The sequence below is a fragment of the Saimiri boliviensis genome, chromosome 10 (genome assembly GCF_048565385.1).
Source record: "Saimiri boliviensis isolate mSaiBol1 chromosome 10, mSaiBol1.pri, whole genome shotgun sequence".
Lineage (NCBI taxonomy): Eukaryota > Metazoa > Chordata > Mammalia > Primates > Cebidae > Saimiri > Saimiri boliviensis.
Genome location: NC_133458.1, coordinates 69,106,723 through 69,124,945, shown reverse-complemented (window position 1 = coordinate 69,124,945; position 18,223 = coordinate 69,106,723). Strand labels below are relative to the sequence as shown.

Below are 18,223 nucleotides of genomic sequence, written 5' to 3'. Positions count from 1 at the left end.
TTTGCAGGGAGCTATGATTGCACCACTGCACTCCAACCTGCATGATTGAGCTAGACCCTGTCTCTAAAACAATACATACATACATAGGAAAAAAAAGAAAGTAGACAAAATCTTGAAAACTACCAGATGTCAAGACTTATTATATGGCTGTATTGATCAAGGCTGTGTGGTATTGGCAGAGGGATAGACACAATGGGATGAATGGAGACTCCATAAATAAACCCACATTATGCTCAATTGATTTTTGACAAAGATGTGAAACCAAGTCAATGGGAAAGAATAACCTTTCCAGCAAATGATATGAAGCAATTAAATATCCATGGGCCAAACAATGAAATGTGACCTGAATCTCACATCTTATTCAAAATTTAACTCTAAGAGAATCTCAGACTTATTTATTATTTATGTAGAGACAGTGTCTGGCTCCGTTGCCTAGGCTTGAGTGTAGTGTCATGACCTCAGCTCATTGCAACCTCTGCCTCTGGGTCTCAAGCAATTTTCCCACCTCAGCCTGCTGGGTAGCTGTGACTACAGGCACATGCCACCGTGCCCAGTTAATTTTTGTGTGTGTGTGTGTGGTTGTTTTTTTTTTTTTTTTTTTGTAGATACAGGGTTTTGCCATGTTGCCCATGCTGGTCTCAAAGTCCTGAGCTCAAGCAATCCACCTACCTCAGCCTCCTAAAGTGCTGAGATTACAGGTGTGAGCCACCATGCTTGGCCTCACAAACTTAACTGTAGAATGTTTAGATTATATAATTTGGAGGAGGAGGAGTAAGATGGCTGAATAGATCCTTCCAGCAATTATTACCCTGCAAAAACAGCAAATTGAACAATTGTTCATGGAAAAATTCACCTTCATAAGAACATGAAATCAGATGAGTGATCTCAGTATCTGGTTTTAACATACTGATAAGGAAAGAGGCATTGAAGAAGGTAGGAAGGACAGTCTTACATTGCCTACACCACACCTCCCTGAACCCCAACAGCACAATGTTGGGGGATAATCCCTGTGCTTGAAGGAGAAAAAGCAAAGTAAGTGTGAAACTTTGCATTTGAACTCAGTGCCATTCTGTTACAGTGGAACACAACACCAAGTAGAATTCTGCCAGTGTCCATGAAGGAAGCATTTAGATTAGCCCTGAGTCAGAGTGGGATCCTCTGCCTCAGTGGGAGAAAGCTGAGTTTTGGCCAGCTTCACCATAAGCCAACTAAAGTGACTTGGTGATATGGTTTGACTCTGTAGTCTAGAGAGCCAAGGACAAACCTAGTGCTTGAAGGATTCACCACCTGCTGACTAAGTGGCTGTGGACCTTGAATAAACATCAGTGGCAGCCACGCAGTGGTGGTCATAAGCCCTGGGCAAGCACCAAAACTATGCTGGTCTGGGAGACCATGGGCTTCAGGTACAACCCAGAGCCGTGCCAGCTGGGGTGACCATAGGAGTGCCCATGCCACCCTTTCAACAATTCCAGAAGGCCCAGAGCAGAGAGAGAGACTTCTGATCAAAGGAAAAGAGAGGGAAGAGAGCAAGAGACTTTGTCTAAGAACCCAGGGAATTCTCCTTTATCTTCCCCAACTCCACCAAGATTGTGCTTCTAGGAGTTTACAAGAGCTGCAGTGTTTCTGGGCTTAGAGCACTCCCTAGTGTTGAAATGAGTGCAGTAACCATAGGCTTAGGTAGCCACACTCAATCCCCTTTGAAATCATGAAAAGCCTCTCAAGAAAGACTGGTAGGAATGAGACAAGACAGTGAAGACTGGAATAAACACCTAACTCTTCAATGTTCAGACATCAACAAATATCCACAGGCAACAGAAACATCCAGGAAAATGTGACCTCATCAGAAAGACTAAATAAGGCACCAGTGATCTATCCTGGTGTGACAGAGATATGTTGCCTCAGCCAGGGAATTCAAAATAGCTGTCTTGAGAAAAAACAATGAACTTCAAGACAACACAGAGAAGGAATTCAGAATTTTCTATTAGAGGAATTTAACAAAAATTGAAACAATTTAAAATTCAAACAAATTCTGAAGCAAAAAAACATTAATTGACAAACTAAAAAATGCATCAGAATATCTCAACAGAAGAATTTATCAAGCAGAAGAAAGAATTGGTGAGCTCAAAGGCAGGCTATATGAAAATATACCACCGGAGAGGAAAAAAACAATGAAGTTCACCAACAATATCTGGAAAATAACCTCAGAAGGGCACATCTAAGAGTTATTGGCCTTAAAAAGCATGTAGAGAAAAAGATTGCGATAGACAATTTATTTAAAAAAAAAAAAAAAACAAAGAATTTTCAAACCTTTGAGGAAAAAATGTGAATATCCAGGTACAAGCATGTGGCGGGCACACAGTAACAGATTTAAGCTTATGTATAAGGCATTTGAGGTCAGGGCATGGAAAAATACTAAGGCACTCTGTGTATATTATTTTTTCTTGAGAATAAAACTCCTTGACCCTGAAAACAGGACAGGGAGTGGAGTGTGTGGTGTGATAAGGAATGCTGAAAACAGCCTCCTGAGAATGAGGTTTGAATGTGTACAAGGTCACAGGTGCCTCAGCAACCCGCCTCGAGTGGCCATCTAGTGGACGTTTGTAGTTAATACAAGCCCTTTCAATAAATACTTGGCAGACGGATGCTGGGGCGGACTCTCAGAAGAGCTACCCACCAGGCCTGCTCAGCTGGAATTGTCTGAGTACTTCCTTGTCGGCATTCACTGCAAGCTATAAGCTCTGCAAGTGGTGTCCCTGACATGATCACCTTGAAGTTAGGCATGAAGGAAGACAGCTCATCAATTTTCGGGGAATCTCGGTAAGGGACAGTCCTGACTTTCATTAGGAGGGCACATAAAATATCAGGGGTTGGGTTATCATGGGTCAAGAAATGACCAAAGAGCAGAAGGTATTTTTTAAAAGAGTGCAACAGCTACGTAAAGCTGTCCAGTGCACTGTAGAGCCCGGGGCTCTACACAAGCTTATGTTCTAAATTCGGCAGAAATGCCTTTGGTTTCCTGATCAAGGAATCACAGGAGCAGGTAGGTCGCTGCCTAAAAAGAGGATTTGAGCCAGGTTCTTTTACTAATGTTACTATTTTGACCACCTGGGCGCTGGTAGCTCTGCATTGTATCCTCTTTATTTGCCAAATTGCTGTGAGTCAGAGCCCTCATCTTCTCCACCTGAAGGGAATTAGGAGATTTAAAGGAGAAGGAAAAGCAGGAACCAGAACAACAGGGAGAGATTTCTCTCCCCACTTCATTCCCTTCTATGGGGAATAAGGAAGAGATTGTTTTCTAGTGAGAATAAGGACACACCGAATCCTTTTCCTCCCCCAACAGAAAAGTTATTGCCCTCTTTTTCTCCACCCTTAAAGGGACCTTCATTCTTTGGCCCCATTCAGGCAACAGTGGTTATTGAATAAGACTCCCCACCCCCCCGGTCAGCGAACATCTATATGATCGGTGTCCGCATTTCCTTGACAAACTTCCCTGCTGGAGGGGTGCCTCCAGGAGGGAAGGAAAGTGGCTGATTATGATTGTCTTCCTAATATGTAAGTCCTCACTTCCTTCTTCCAGTAACAAACTTCTTAACCTTGTCTTTTTTCTGTTTCCCTGGAGTATAAGGGAAAGCTGCATGCTGCCTCCTGGGTTTTATCCCAGAAAGCTTTCTTGCTGCCCACTGAGGTCTGGGGCAGTAGAGGTGTTAAGATGCCATGGAGTGCCCATTTGGTAACTGGCAGTCTGAGCAGGTTGCCCATTTCTGGATTTGTGGTGATGGAGGGAAGCCAAGAGGCACAGACAGGGTGCCCAGGTGGCTGCAGGCAGCTCTAGCTCAGTCCTAAGGATCCTCCTCACCATGGTTGCGCGCCTTAGTAACTGTGCCCAGAAAGTGGCCTGCTGCCTGCTGTGCTGCTGCTTTTCCTACTTCTGCCCTTCCCTGCCACCCCTCACGTGTCTCAGCTGACAAGCAATTCCTTGTCTTCCCTGCCCCCTAGGGAAAGGGCTAAGAAACAGACCGTGTGTACCCCAACCTCAAATGCCTTGTACATAAGCTTGAATATGTTTCCATGCACCTCCACACACAAGAAGATCAAAAACACACACAGATTCAACTCAAATAAAACTACCTTAAGGCTTAAGCTAATTAAACTTTGGAAAGTCAAGGATAAAGAAAGGATCCTAAAAGCAAGAGGAAGTGAGTAACATGTAAATGAGCTCTGATATATCTGGCAGCAGACTTCTCAATGGAAATCTTATGGATCAAGAGGGAATAGGTTGACATATTCAAAGTGCTAAAGGAAAAAAAGTTTTAAACTAGAATACTGTATGCAGTGAAGTTATCTTTCAAACATAAATGGAAAATAAATTTTCTACAAAATAAAAATTTTTCTACAAAATATAAACAAAAACAAAAGGATTGCATCATCACCAGACCTGTCTTACAAGAAATGATGATGGAAGTTGTTCAGTCTGAAAGAAAAGCATGCTAATGTGCTATAATAAATTATCTGAAGATATGAAACTCACTGGTAAAATTAAATGCACAGAGTAAATGCAGAATACTGTAATGCTGTAACTATAGTGGATAAACCACTCATATCTTTTGTACAAAGACTAAAAGACAAACCTATCTAAAGTAATAATAACTACAACAATTTGCTAACAAATAGACAATATAAAAAGATGTACTCAGAGTCAACAAAACGTCAAAAAGCAAAGGGGATAAAGCGTAGAGTTTTAAAATTTTCTCTTTGCCATTTTTTTTCTTTTTTGTGAACAAAGTTGTCATCAATTAAATATAATTGGTTATAAAATGTTATTTGCAAGCCTCAAAGCAACCACAAAGAGAACATCTATTTAGATAAACAAAACATAAAAAGCAAGAAATTGAAACATACTACCAGAGAAAACCACTTATATACAAAGGAAGACAGGAAGAAAAAAAGAATAGAAAACAAAAGGACAGTATTAAGCCCTTACTTATCAATAATAACATTGAGTACAAATGGACTAAATTGTCCAATTAAAAGATGGAAAGGCCCAATGGATTAAAAACAAAACCCAGCTATATGATGCCTACAACAAATTCACTTCACCTATAAAGACACACATTGACTGAAAATGAGGGGATGGAAAAAGAAGATATTCCATATGACTGTAAACCAAAAAAAAAAAAGAACAGGAGTAGCTATACTCATACCAGATAAAATATATTTCAAGACAAAAACTGTAAAAGAAATGAAGCAGGTAATTACATAATGACAGAGGGGTTGCTTCAGCAAGAAGATATAACAAGCAAATATTAGCGCTAGAGAAAGAAACACAGAGAGAAAAAGAGAGAGACAGAGAAACAGAGAGACTTCAATACAATAATAGCTGGTGATTTTATCACCCTGCTTTGAGCACTGAACAGGTCACCTAGACAGAAATCAACAAAGAAACATTGGACTTAATCTATAATATAGACCAAATAAGCTTAAGACATTTGCAGAACATTTTATCAAATGACTGCAGAATATACATTTTTCTCCTCAGTGCATGAAACATTTTCAAGGATGTACCAAAATGCATCTCAAAAAATTTGAAATAGTGTCAGGCATTTTTACTGATGACAATGGAAAAAAGCCAGAAATCAATAACAAAAGGAACTTTAAAAACTATATAAATGCATGGAAATTAAATAATATGTTCCTGAATAACTGTTCAGCAAACAAATTAAGCAGAATAATTCAAAATTTTTTGAAACAAATGAAAATGGAACACAGCAAAACCAGTGCTAAAAGGGAGGTTTATAGCAATAAAGGCCTGCATCAAAAAGTACAAAGACTTCAAATAAACCACCTAATAATGCATGTTAAAGAACTAGAAATATAAGAGAAACCAAACCCAAAATTAGTAGAAGGAAAGAAATTATAAAGAGCAGAGCAGAAATAAATAAAATGAAGGCTAAAAATAGAAAAGATCAATGAATTGAAAAGGTGGTTTTTATAAAAATAAACAAAATCAACAAATCTTTAGCCAGACTAACTAAAAGAAAAAAAGAGAAGACCCAAATAAAAAAAATCAGAGATGAAAAAGAGACATTACAACTGATACCACAGAAATTCACAGGATCATTAGACTATTGTGAGCAACTACACGTCAATAAATTGGAAAACCCAGAAAAAAATGATTAAATTTTTAGACACATAAAACCTATCAAGGGGCCAGGCGCGGTGGCTCAAGCCTGTAATCCCAGCACTTTGGGAGGCCGAGGCGGGTGGATCACGAGGTCGATAGATCGAGACCATCCTGGTCAACATGGTGAAACCCCGTCTCTACTAAAAATACAAAAAACTAGCTGGGCGTGGTGGCGCGTGCCTGTAATCCCAGCTACTCAGGAGGCTGAGGCAGGAGAATTGCCTGAGCCCAGGAGGCGGAGGTTGCAGTGAGCCGAGACCGCGCCATTGCACTCTAGCCTGGGTAACAAGAGCGAAACTCCGTCTCAAAAAAAAAAAAAAAAAAAAACCTATCAAGATTGAACCATGGAGAAATACAAAACCCGAATAGACTAAAAACAGTAATGAGATAGAAGCCATAATCATTTTTTTTAATCCATCATCAAATAACAGCTCAGAAGCTGATGGTTTCACTGCTAAATTCTACCAAATATTTAAAGAAGAGCTAATATGAGTTCCCCATAAACTATTTAAAGAAACAGAAAAAGGGAATACTTCTCATTCTATGAGGCCAGTATTATCCTGATACAAAAACTAACAGATACACACACACACACACACACACACACACAAAACTACAGGTCAATATATCTGATGAACATAGATGGCAATAATTCTCAAAAAAAAAAAAATACTAGCAAACCAAATTCAAGAACACATTAAAAATTTCATTCATCATGAACAGGTGGGATTTATCCCAGGGATGCAAGGATGCTTTGACATGCAATCAATAAACATAATATACCACTTCAACAAAAAGAAAGACAAAACCATATTATCATTTTCACCAAAGAAACCATTATAACTGACAAATTCAATAAAGTTGCAGGATATGAAATCAACATAGAAAAATCAGTAGCATTTCTATATGCCAAAAGCAAACACTTTGAAAAAGAATTCAAGAAAGCAATCCCATTTATAACAGCTACAAATAAAATACAATTACTAGGAATGAATTTAACCAAAGAATTAAAATATCTGTACCACAAAAAGTATGAAACATTGATAAACAAAACCAAAGAGGACAGTAAAGAAAAAATAGGAAATGAAAAAAAGGAAAGATATTCCATCTTCATACACTGGAACAATTAATACTGTTAAAATGTTCATGCTATACAAAGTTATCCTCAGATTCAATGCATACCTATCAAAATGCCAATGACCTTCTTTACAGAAATTGGAAAAAAAACTGTCCTAAAACTTTTTAAAAATTATACTTTAAGTTCTGGGGTACATGTACAGATCATGCAGGTTTCTACATAGGTATACATGTGTCATGATGGTTTGCTGCCTCTATCCCCCTCATCATCTGCATTAGGTATTTCTCCTAATGTTATCCCTCCCCAATCCCCCCACCCCCAGCTATCCCTCCCCTAGTCTCCCCACATCCTGACAGGCCCTGGTGTGTGATGTTCCCTCCTCATGTCCATGTGTTCTCATTGTTCAACACCCACCTATGAGTGAGAACATGCGGTGTTTGGTTTTCTGTTCTTGTGTCAGTTTGCTGAGAATGACGGCTTAGAGCTTCATCCATGTTCCTAAAAAGGACATGAACTCATCCTTTTTTATGGCTGCATAGTATTCCATGGTGTATATGTGACACGTTTTATTTATCCAGTCTATCATTGATGGGCATTTGGGCTGGTTCCAAGTCTTTGCTATTGTAAATAGTGCAGCAATGAACGTATATGTGCATGTGTCTTTATAATAGAATGATTTCTAATCCTTTGGGTATACACCCAGTAATGGGATTGCCGGGTCAAATGGTATTTCTAGTTCTAGATCCTTGAGGAACTGCCACACTGTCTTCCACAATGGTTGAACTAATTTACACTCCCACCAACAATGTAAAAGTGTTCCTATTTCTCCACAGCCTCTCCAGCATCTGTTGTCTCCTGATTTTTAATGATCACCATTCTAACTGGCATGAGATATTATCTCAATGTGGTTTTGATTTACATTTCTCTAATGACCAGTCATCATGAACTTTTTTCATATGTTTGTTGCCTGCATAAATGTCTTCTTTTGAGAAGTGTCTGTTCATATCCTTCGTGCACTTTTTGATGGGGCTGTTTGTTTTTTTCTTGTAAATTTGTTCAGGTTCTTTGTATTCTGGATGTTAGCCCTTTGTCAGATGGGTAGATTGCAAAATTTTTTCCCATTCTGTTGGTTACTGGTTCACTTTAATGATAGTTTCTTTTGCTGTGTGGGAGCTCTTAAGTTTAATTAGATCCCATTTGTCTATTTTGACATTTGTTGTCATTGCTTTTGGTGCTTTAGTCATGAAGTCCTTGCCTATGCCTATATCCTGAATGGTATTACCTAGGTTTTCTTCTAGGGTTTTTATGGTGTTAGGTCTTATATTTAAATCTTTAATCCATCTTGAGTTAATTTTTGTATAAGGTGTAAGGAAGGGATCTAGTTTCAGCTTTCTGCGTGTGGCCAGCCAGTTTTCCCAACATCATTTCTAAGAGAATCCCTTCCCCATTGCATGTTTTTGTCAGGTTTGTCAAAGATCAGATGGTTGTGGATGTGTGCCATTACTTCTGATGCCTCTGATCTGTTCCATTGGTCTACATCTCTGTTTTGGTACCAGTACCATATCTCTGTTTGGTACCAGTACCAAGGCTACATTACTGTAGCCTTGTAGTATAGTTTGAAGTCAGGTAGCATGATGCCTCCAGCTTTGGTTTTTGTTTTTGTTTTTTCCTTAGCATTGTCCTGGCTATGCAAGTTCTTTTTTTTTGGTTCCATATGAAGTTTAAGGTGATTTTTTCCAATTCTGTGAAGAAAGTCAATGGGCGTTTGATGGGAATAGCATTGAATCTATAAATTACTTTGGGCAGTATGGCCATTTTCATATCAATTCTTCCTAACCATGAGCATGGAATGGGTTTCCATCTGTTTGTGTCCTCTTATTTTCTTGAGCAGTGGTTTGTAGTTCTTCTTAAAGAGGTCCTTCACATACCTTGTTAGTTGTATTCCTAAGTATTTTTTTCTCTTTGTAGCAATTGTGAATGGGAATTCACTCATGGTTGGACTCTCTATTTGTCTGTTATTAGTGTATAAGAATGCTTTTGATTTTTGCAGATTAATTTTGTATCCTGAGACTTTGCTGAAGTTGCTTATCATCTTTATTTTTATGTATTTATTTATTTTTATTATTTATTTATTTTTTATTGCATTTTAGGTTTTGGGGTACATGTGAAGAACATGCAAGATTGTTGCATAGGTACACACAAGGCAGTGTGATGTGTTGCCTTCCTTCCCATCACCTATATCTGGCATTTCTCCCCATGCTATCTCTCCCCAACTCCCCACCCACCGCTGTCCCTCCCCTGTTTCCCCCCAACAGACCCAGTGTGTGATGCTTCCCTCCCTGTGTCCATGTGTTCTCATTGTTCAACACCCACCTATGAGTGAGAACATGCAGTGTTTGATTTTCTGTTCTTGTGTCAATTTGCTGAGAATGATGGTTTCCAGGTTCATCCATGTCCCTACAAAGGACACGAACTCATCGTTTTTCATGGCTGCATAGTATTCCATGGTGTATATGTGCCACATTTTCCCTGTCCAGTCTATCATTGATGGGCATTTGGGTTGGTTCCGGGTCTTTGCTATTGTAAACAGTGCTGCAATGAACATTCCTGTGCATGTGTCCTTGTAGTATAATGATTTCTAATCCTTTGGATATATAACCAGTAATGGGATTGCTGGGTCAGATGAAATTTCTATTTCTAGGTCCTTGAGGAATCACCACACTGTATTTCACAATGGCTGAACTAATTTACACTCCCACCAATAGTGTAAAAGTGTTCCTATTTCTCCACACCCTCTCCATCATCTGTTTTCTCCAGATTTTTTAATGATTGCCATTTTAACTGGCGTGAGACAGTATCTCATTGTAGTTTTGATTTGCATTTCTCTAATGACCAGTGATTACGAGCATTTTTCATATGTTTGTTGGTCTCATGTATGTCTTCTTTTGTAAAGTGTCTGTTCATGTCCTTTGCCCACTTTTGAATGGGTTTGTTTGTTTTTTTTTATTGTAAATTTGTTTTAGCTCTTTGTAGATTCTGGATATTAGCCTTTTGTCAGATGGGTAGATTGCAAAGAATTTTTCCCATTCTGTTGGTTGCTGATTCACTCTAATGACTGTTTCTTTTGTTGTGCAGAAGCTGTGGAGTTTGATTAGGTCCCATTTGTCTATTTTGGCTTTTGTTGCCGATGCTTTTGGTGTTTTAGTCATGAAGTCCTTGCCTACGCCTATGTCCTGAATGGTTTTGCCTAGGTTTTCTTCTAGGGTTTTTATAGTGTTAGGTCTTATGTTTAGGTCTTTAATCTATCTGGAGTTAATTTTAGCATGCAGTGTTAGGAAGGGGTCCAGTTTCTGCTTTCTGCACGTGGCTAGCCAGTTTTCCCAACACCATTTATTAAACAGGGACTCCTTTCCCCGTTGCTTGTTTTTGTCAGGTTTGTCAAAGATCAGATGGTTGTAGATATGTGGTGCTGCCTCCGAGGCCTCTGTTCAGTTCCATTGGTCTATATCTCTGTTTTGGTACCAGTACCATGCTGTTGTGATTACTGTAGCCTAGTATAGTTTGAAGTCCAGTAATGTGATGCCTCCCGCTTTGTTTTGTTTTTATGTTTTTGTTTTTGTTTTTTGCTTAGAATTTACTTGGCTATGCAGGCTCTCTTTTTGTTGCATGTGAAGTTTAAGGTGGTTTTTCCAGTTCTGTGAAGAAGGTCATTGGTAGCCTGATGGGGATAGCATTGAATCTGTAAATTACTTTGGGCAGTATGGTCATTTTCATGATATTGATTCTTTCTAACCATGAACATGGAATGTTTCCCCATCTGTTTGTGTCCTCTCATTTCATTGAGCAGTGGTTTGTAGTTCTCCTTGAAGAGGTCCTTTACATCCTTTGTTAGTTGTATTTCCAGGTATTTTATTATCTTTGTAGCAATTGTGAATGACAGTTCGTTTTTGATGTGGCTCTCTTTAAGTCTGTTATTGGTATATAGGAAAACTTGTGATTTTTGCACATTGATTTTGTATTCTGAGACTTTGCTGAAGTTGCTTATCAGTTTCAGGAGATTTTAGGCTGCAACGATGGGGTCTTCTAAATGTACAATCATGTCGTCTGCAAATAATGACAATTTGACTTCTTGTTTTCCCAACTGAATACACTTTATTTATTTTGCTTGCCTGATTGCCCTGGCCAGAACTTCCAATAATATGTTGAATAGGATGCGTGAGAGAGGGCATCCTTGTCTAGCGCCAGATTTCAAAGGGAATGCTTCCAATTTTTGCCCATTCAGTATGATATTGGCTGTGGGTTTGTCATAAATAGCTCTTATTATTTTGAAATACATTCCATCGATACCTAGTTTATTGAGAGCTTTTAGCATAAAGGCTGTTGAATTTTATCAAAGGCCTTCTCTGCATCTATGGAGATAATCGTGTGGTTTTGATCTTCGGTTCTGTTTATGTGATGGATGGACTTTATAGATTTGCATATGTTGAACCAGGCTTGCATCCCAGGGATGAAGCCAACTTGATTGTGGTGGATAAGCTGTTTGATGTGCTGTTGGATTCAGTTTGCCATTATTTTATATTGAGGATTTTTGAATCTATGTTCATCATAGTTATTGGCCTGAAATTTTCTTTTTTAGTTGTATCTCTGCCAGGTTTTGGTATCAGGATGATATTGGTCTCATAAAATGAGTTAAGGAGGATTCCCTCTTTTTGTATTATTTGGAATAGTTTCAGAAGGAATAGTACCAGCTTTGCTTGTACCTCTGGTAGAAAGGAGGTACCTTGTGAACCCGTCTGGTCCTGGACATTTTTTGGTTGATAGGCTATTAATTACTGCCTCAATTTCAGACCTTGTTATTGATCTATTCAGGATTCAACTTCTTCCTGGCTTAGTCTTGGGAGGGTTATAGTATCCAGGAATTTATCTATTTCTTCTAGATTTACTGGTTTATGTGCATAGCAGTGTTTGTAGTAATCTCTGATAGTGGTTTGTATTTCTGTGGAATCAGTGGTGACATCCCTTTATCATTTTTATTACATTTATTTTATTCTTCTTTCTTTTCTTTTTTATTAGTCTGGCTAGCAGTCTATTTTGTTGATCTTTTGAAAAAACCAGCTCCTAGATTTATTGATTTTTGAAGTTTTTTTTTGTGTCTTCATCTCCTTCAGTTCTGCTCTGATCTTAGTTATTTCTTATTTTCTGCTAGCTTTTAAATTTGTTTGATCTTGCTCCTCTAGTTCTTTTAATTATGATGTTAGGGTGTTGATTTTAGATCTTTCCTCTCTTCTCCTGTGGGAGTTTAGTGCTATAAATTTCCCTCTAAACACTGCTTTAAATGTGTCCCAGAGATTCTGGTACATTGTGTCTTCATTCTCATTGGTTTTGAAGAACATTTTTATTTCTGCCTTCATTTAATTATTTATCCAGTAGTCATTCAGGGGCTGGTTGTTCAGTTCCCATGTAGTTGTGTGGTTTTGAGTGAGTTTTTAAATCCTGAGTTTTAATGTGATTGCACTGTGATCTGAGAGACTGCTATAATTTTTGTTCTGTTGCATTTGCTGAGGAGTGATTTACTTCCAATTACGTCGTCGATTTTAGAGTAAGCATGATGTGGTGCTGAGAAGAATGAGTATTCTGTGGATTTGGGGTGGAGAGTTCTGTAGTGTCTATTAGGTCTACTTGGTCCAGATCTGAGTTCAAGTCCTAGATATCCTTGTTAATTTTCTGTCTCATTGATCTGTCTAATATTGACAGTGGAGTGTTAAATTCTCCCACTATTATTGTGTGGGAGTCTACATCTCTTTGTAGGTTATTAGGAACTTGCTTTATGTATCTGGGTGCTCTTGTATTGGGTGCAAATATATTGAGGATAGTTAGCTCTTCTTGTTGCATTGATCCATTTACCATTATGTAATGCCCTTCTTTGTCTTTTTTGATCTTTATTGGTTTAAAGTCTGTTTTATCAGAGGCTAGGATTACACCCTTTGGTTTTTTGTGTTTTCCATTGGCTTAGCAAATCTTCCTCCATCCCTTTATTTTGAGCCTATGTGTGTCTTTGCATGTGATTTGGGTTTTCTGAATATAGCACACGGATGGGTCTTGACTCTGTATCCAATTTGTCAGTCTGTGTCGTTTGATTGGGGCATTTAGCCCATTTATATTTAAGATTAATATTGTTATGTGTAAATTTGATCCTACTATTTTGATGCTATCTGGTTGTCTTGCCTATTAGTTGATGCAGTTTCTTCACAGTGTCAATGGTCTTTACAATTTGATATGTTTTTGCAGTGGCTGGTACTGGTTGTTCCTTTCTACATTTACTGCTTCCTTCAGAAGCTCTTGTAAGGCAAGCCTGGTGGTGACAAAATCTCTCAGGAGTTGCTTATCCATAAATGATTTTATTTCTGCTTCATTTATGAAGATTAGTTTGTCTGGTATGAAATTCTGTGTTGAAAATTCTTTTCTTTAAGGATATGGGATATTGGCCCCCACTGGCTTTTAGGGTTTCTGCCGAGAGATCCACTGTGAGTCTGATGGTCTTCCCTTTGTGGGTAACCCGACCTTTCACTCTGGCTGCCTTTAGCATTTTTTCCTTTCAACCCTTGTAGATCTGATGATTATGTGCCTTGGGGTTGCTCTTCTCAAGGAGTATCTTTGTGGCATTCTCTATATTTCCTGAATTTGAATGTTGGCCTGTCTTGCTAGGTTGGGGAAGTTCTGGATAAAACCCTGAAAAGTATTTTCCAACTTGGTTTCATTCTCCCTGTCACATTCAGGTATACCAATCAAACATAGATTTAGTATTTTTACATAATCCCATATTTCTTGGAGGCTTTGTTCATTTCTTTTCACTCTTTCTTCTCTAATCTTGCCTTCTTATTTTATTTCATTGAGTTGATCTTCAATCTCTGATATCCTTTCTTCTCCTTGATTGATTCAGCTATTAAAACTTACATATGAAGTTCTCGTGCTAAAGTTTTCAGCTCCATCAAGTCGGTTCTTTTCTGTGCTGGTTATTCTAGTTAGCATTTTGTCTAACCTTTTTTCAATGTTCTTAGTTTTCTGGCATTGGGTTAGAAAATGCTCCTTTAGCTCAAAGAAGTTTGTTATTACTCACCTTCTGAAGTCTGCTTCTGTCAATTCCTCAAACTCATTCTTCATCCAGTTTTGCTCCCTTGCTGGTGAGGAGTTGTAATCCCTTGGAGGAGAAGAGGCATTCTGGGTTTTGGTGATTTCAGCCTTTTTATGCTGGTTTCTTCCCATCTTTGTGGGTTTATCTGCCTTTGGTCTTTGCAGTTGATAACTTTCTGATGGGGCCTCTGAATGGACATTCTTTCTGTTGATGTTGAAGTTATTTCTTTCTGTTTTTCAGTTTTCCTTCTAACAGTCAGGTCCCTCTGCTGCAGGTCTGCTGGAGTTTGCTGGAGGTTCACTCCAGAACCTGCTTGCCTGGGAATCACCCATGGGACTGCAGAACAGCAAAGATTGCTGCCTGTTCCCCCCTCTGGTAGCTTTGTCCCAGAAGGGTACCCACCAGATATCAGCCAGAGATCTCCTGTATGAGGTGTCTCCAAGTCAGGATAAATTGGGGTGAGGGAGCCACTTGAGGAGGCAGTCTGTCCCTTACCAGAGCTCAAGAGCTGTACTGGGAGATCTGTTGCTCCCTTCAGAGCTGCTGGGCAGGAACATTTAAGTCTGCTGAAGTGGAATCCATAACCACCCCTTTTCCCATGTGCTCTGTCCCAGGAAGGTGGGGGCATTATTTATAAGTCCCTGACAAGGTGCTGCCTTTTTTTGGAGATGTCCTGTCTAGCAAGGAGGGAGTCTAATCACAGTCTGCCTGCAGAGGCCTTGCTGACCTGCTGTGGGCTCTGCCCAGTTGCTGTGTAAACTTCCGGTGTCTTTGTTTACACAGGCAAGGTTAAAACTGCCTACCTGAGCCTCAGTAACGGTGGACGCCCCTTCCCCCACTGAGCTCAAATGTCCCAGGTCAAGCTCAGACTGCTGTGCTGGCTGTAAGAATTTCAAGCCTGTGGATCTTAGCTTACTGATCTTCAGGGGGTGGGACTCACCAAGCCAGATCATTTAGCTCCCTGGATCAGCCCCCTTTTTTTTTCAGAGGAATGAGCGGTTCTGTCTCACTGGTATCCTAGGTGACATTGGGGTATGAGAAAAAATGAGAAAAAAACCTGCTGTGGCTAAAACAGCCACCCAGTTTTCTTCTGGAAACCTGGGGCACTGGAGTTGTAGGCACCAAAGGAAATCTCCTGGTCTTTGCGTTGTGAAGACCATGGGAAAAGTATAGTATCTGAGCCAGAGTGCTGGAGTGTCTGGAAAAGTCTCTAATGGCTTCCCTTGGCTAAAGAGAGGGAGTTCTCCCACCCTTTGTACTTCCTGGGTGAGACAATGCCCCGCCCTGCTTCAGTTTGCCCTTCTAGGGTTACATCCACTGTCTAACCAGTCCCAGTGAGATTAACCTGGTACCTCAATTGGAAACGTGGAGATCATTCACCTTCTGGCTCACTCTTGCTGGGAACTACAGACCGGAGCTGTTCCTTTCTGGCCATCTTGGCAGAAGTCCTAACTATCCTAAAACTTACGTGGAACCACAAAAGATGTAGAATAGCCAAAGCAACCCTGAGCAAAAAGAGAAATGCTGAAGGCATCACATTACCTAACTTAAAATACTGCAAAGCTGTAGTAACTTAAAAAAAAAAAAACAGCATGTACTGGCATGAAAACAGACCCCTAAACCACAATGGACAGAATAGAGAACCCAAAAATTGATCCATGTGTTTGTAATTGACCTTCTTTTTTTTTTTTTTTTTAAGACAACGACTCACTCTGTCACCAGGTGCCAGGTTGGAGTGCAGTGGTGCATTCTTGGCTCACTGCAACCTCTGTCTCCTGGGTTCAAGCAGTTCTCCTGCCTCAGCCTCTCAAGTAGCTAGGACTACAGGTGCACACCACCATGTATAGCTAATTTTTGTATTTTTAGTAGAGACGAGGTTTCACCATGTTGGCCAGGATGGTCTCGATTTCTTGACCTTGTGATCCACCCGCCTCAGCCTCCCAAAGTGCTAGGATTACAGGCATGAGCCACGGTGCCTAGCCAATTCACTCATTTTTTAAAAAGACACCAAGTACGTACATTGGGGAAAGGACAGTCTCTCCAATAAATGGTGCTAGGAAAATTGGATATCCATATGCAGAAGAAGAAAACTATATCTCTATTTCTCACCATATACAATAATCAAATCAAAATGGAGTACAGACGTAAATGTCAGACTTGAAACTATGAAATCATTACAAAAAAACATTGAGGAAATGCTCCAGGACATTGATCTGAGCAGAAATTTCTCAAGACCTTAAAAGCACAGGCAACCAAAGCAAAAATGGACAATTGGATCACATTAAGCTAAAAAGTTTCATGCAGCAAGGAAATAATCAACAAAGTGAAAAGACAACCTACAGAATGGGAAAAAAATATTTGCAAATTATTCAACTGGCAAGTGATTAATATCCACAATATGTAAGGAACTCAAATAATAAAATAACAAATAATCTGATTTTAAAATGGGAAAAGATCTAAACAGACATTTCTCAAATCTCTTATAGATGCAAATGGCCAAGAAATATATGAAAAATTCTCAACATTACTAAACATCAGATAAATGCAAATCAAAACCAATATATGATATTATCTCACCCCAGTTAAAAGAACATTGGCATTTCTCCCCATGTTATCTCTCCCCGACTTCCCCACACCCCTGCTGTCCCTCCCTTCCACCCTCCCAACAGACCCCAGTGTGTGATGCTCCCCTCCCTGTGTCCATGTGTTCTCGTTGTTCAACACCTGCCTATGAGTGGGAACAGGAGGTGTGTGATTTTCTGTTCTTGTGTCAGTTTGCTGAGAATGATGGTTTCCAGATTCATCCATGTCCATGCAAAGGACATGAACTCATCGTTTCTTATGGCTGCATAGTATTCCATGGTGTATATGTGACACATTTTCCTTGTCCAGTCTATCGTCGATGGGCATTTGGGTTGGTTCCAGGTCTTTGCTATTGTAAACAGTGCCACAATGAACATACGTGTGCATGTGTCTTTATAGCAGAATGATATATAACCCTTTGGGTACATACCCAGTAATGGGATTGCTGGGTCAAATGGAATTTCTATTTCTAGGTCCTTGAGGAATCGCCACACTGTCTTCCACAATTGTTGAACTAGTTTATACTCCCACCAACAGTGTAAAAGTGTTCCTATTTCTCCACATCCTCTTCAGCATCTATTGCCTCCAGAATTTTTAATGATTGCCATTCTAACTGGTGTTAGGGGGTATCTCAATGTGGTTTTGATTTGCATTTCTCTAATAATCAATGATGATGAGCATTTTTTCATGTTTGTTAGTCTCATGTATGCCTTCTTTTGAAAAGTGTCTATTCATATCCTTCTCCCACTTTTGGATGGGTTTGTTTGTTTCTTGTAAATCTGTTTTAGTTCTTTGTAGATTCTAGATATTAGCCCTTTGTTAGATGGGTAGACTACACAAATTTTTTCCCATTCTATTGGTTGCCGGTTCCCTCTAATGACTGTTTCTTTTGCTTTACAGAAGCTCTGAAGTTTAATTAGGTCTCATTTGTCTATTTTGGCTTTTGTTGTCAATGCTTTTGGTGTTGTAGTCATGAAGTCCTTGCCTACGCCTATGTCCTGAATGGTTTTGCCTAGGTTTTCTTCTAGGGTTTTTATGGTGTTAGGCCTTATGTTTAAGTCTTTAATCTATCTGGAGTTAATTTTAGCATGCGGTGTTAGGAAGGGGTCCAGTTTCTGCTTTCTGCACACTGCTAGCCTGTTTTCCCAACACTATTTATTAAACAGGGAATCCTTTCCCCATTGCTTGTTTCTGCCAGGTTTGTCAAAGATCAGATGGTTGGAGATGTGTTACGTTGCCTCCAAGGCCT

At 39.4% G+C, this 18,223-nt stretch overlaps 1 protein-coding gene across 1 annotated transcript in view; it reads left to right on the top strand.

The window, feature by feature from the left end:
- The first annotated feature begins 2,703 nt into the window (after positions 1 to 2,703).
- CDK6 (cyclin dependent kinase 6) overlaps positions 2,704 to 18,223 on the top strand; it is a 462,424-nt gene continuing 446,904 nt past the window's right edge. The window contains exon 1 of the mRNA XM_074379436.1: positions 2,704 to 2,817. The gene's annotated coding sequence lies outside the window, so the exon portion shown is untranslated. The remainder of the gene's footprint in view (positions 2,818 to 18,223) is intronic.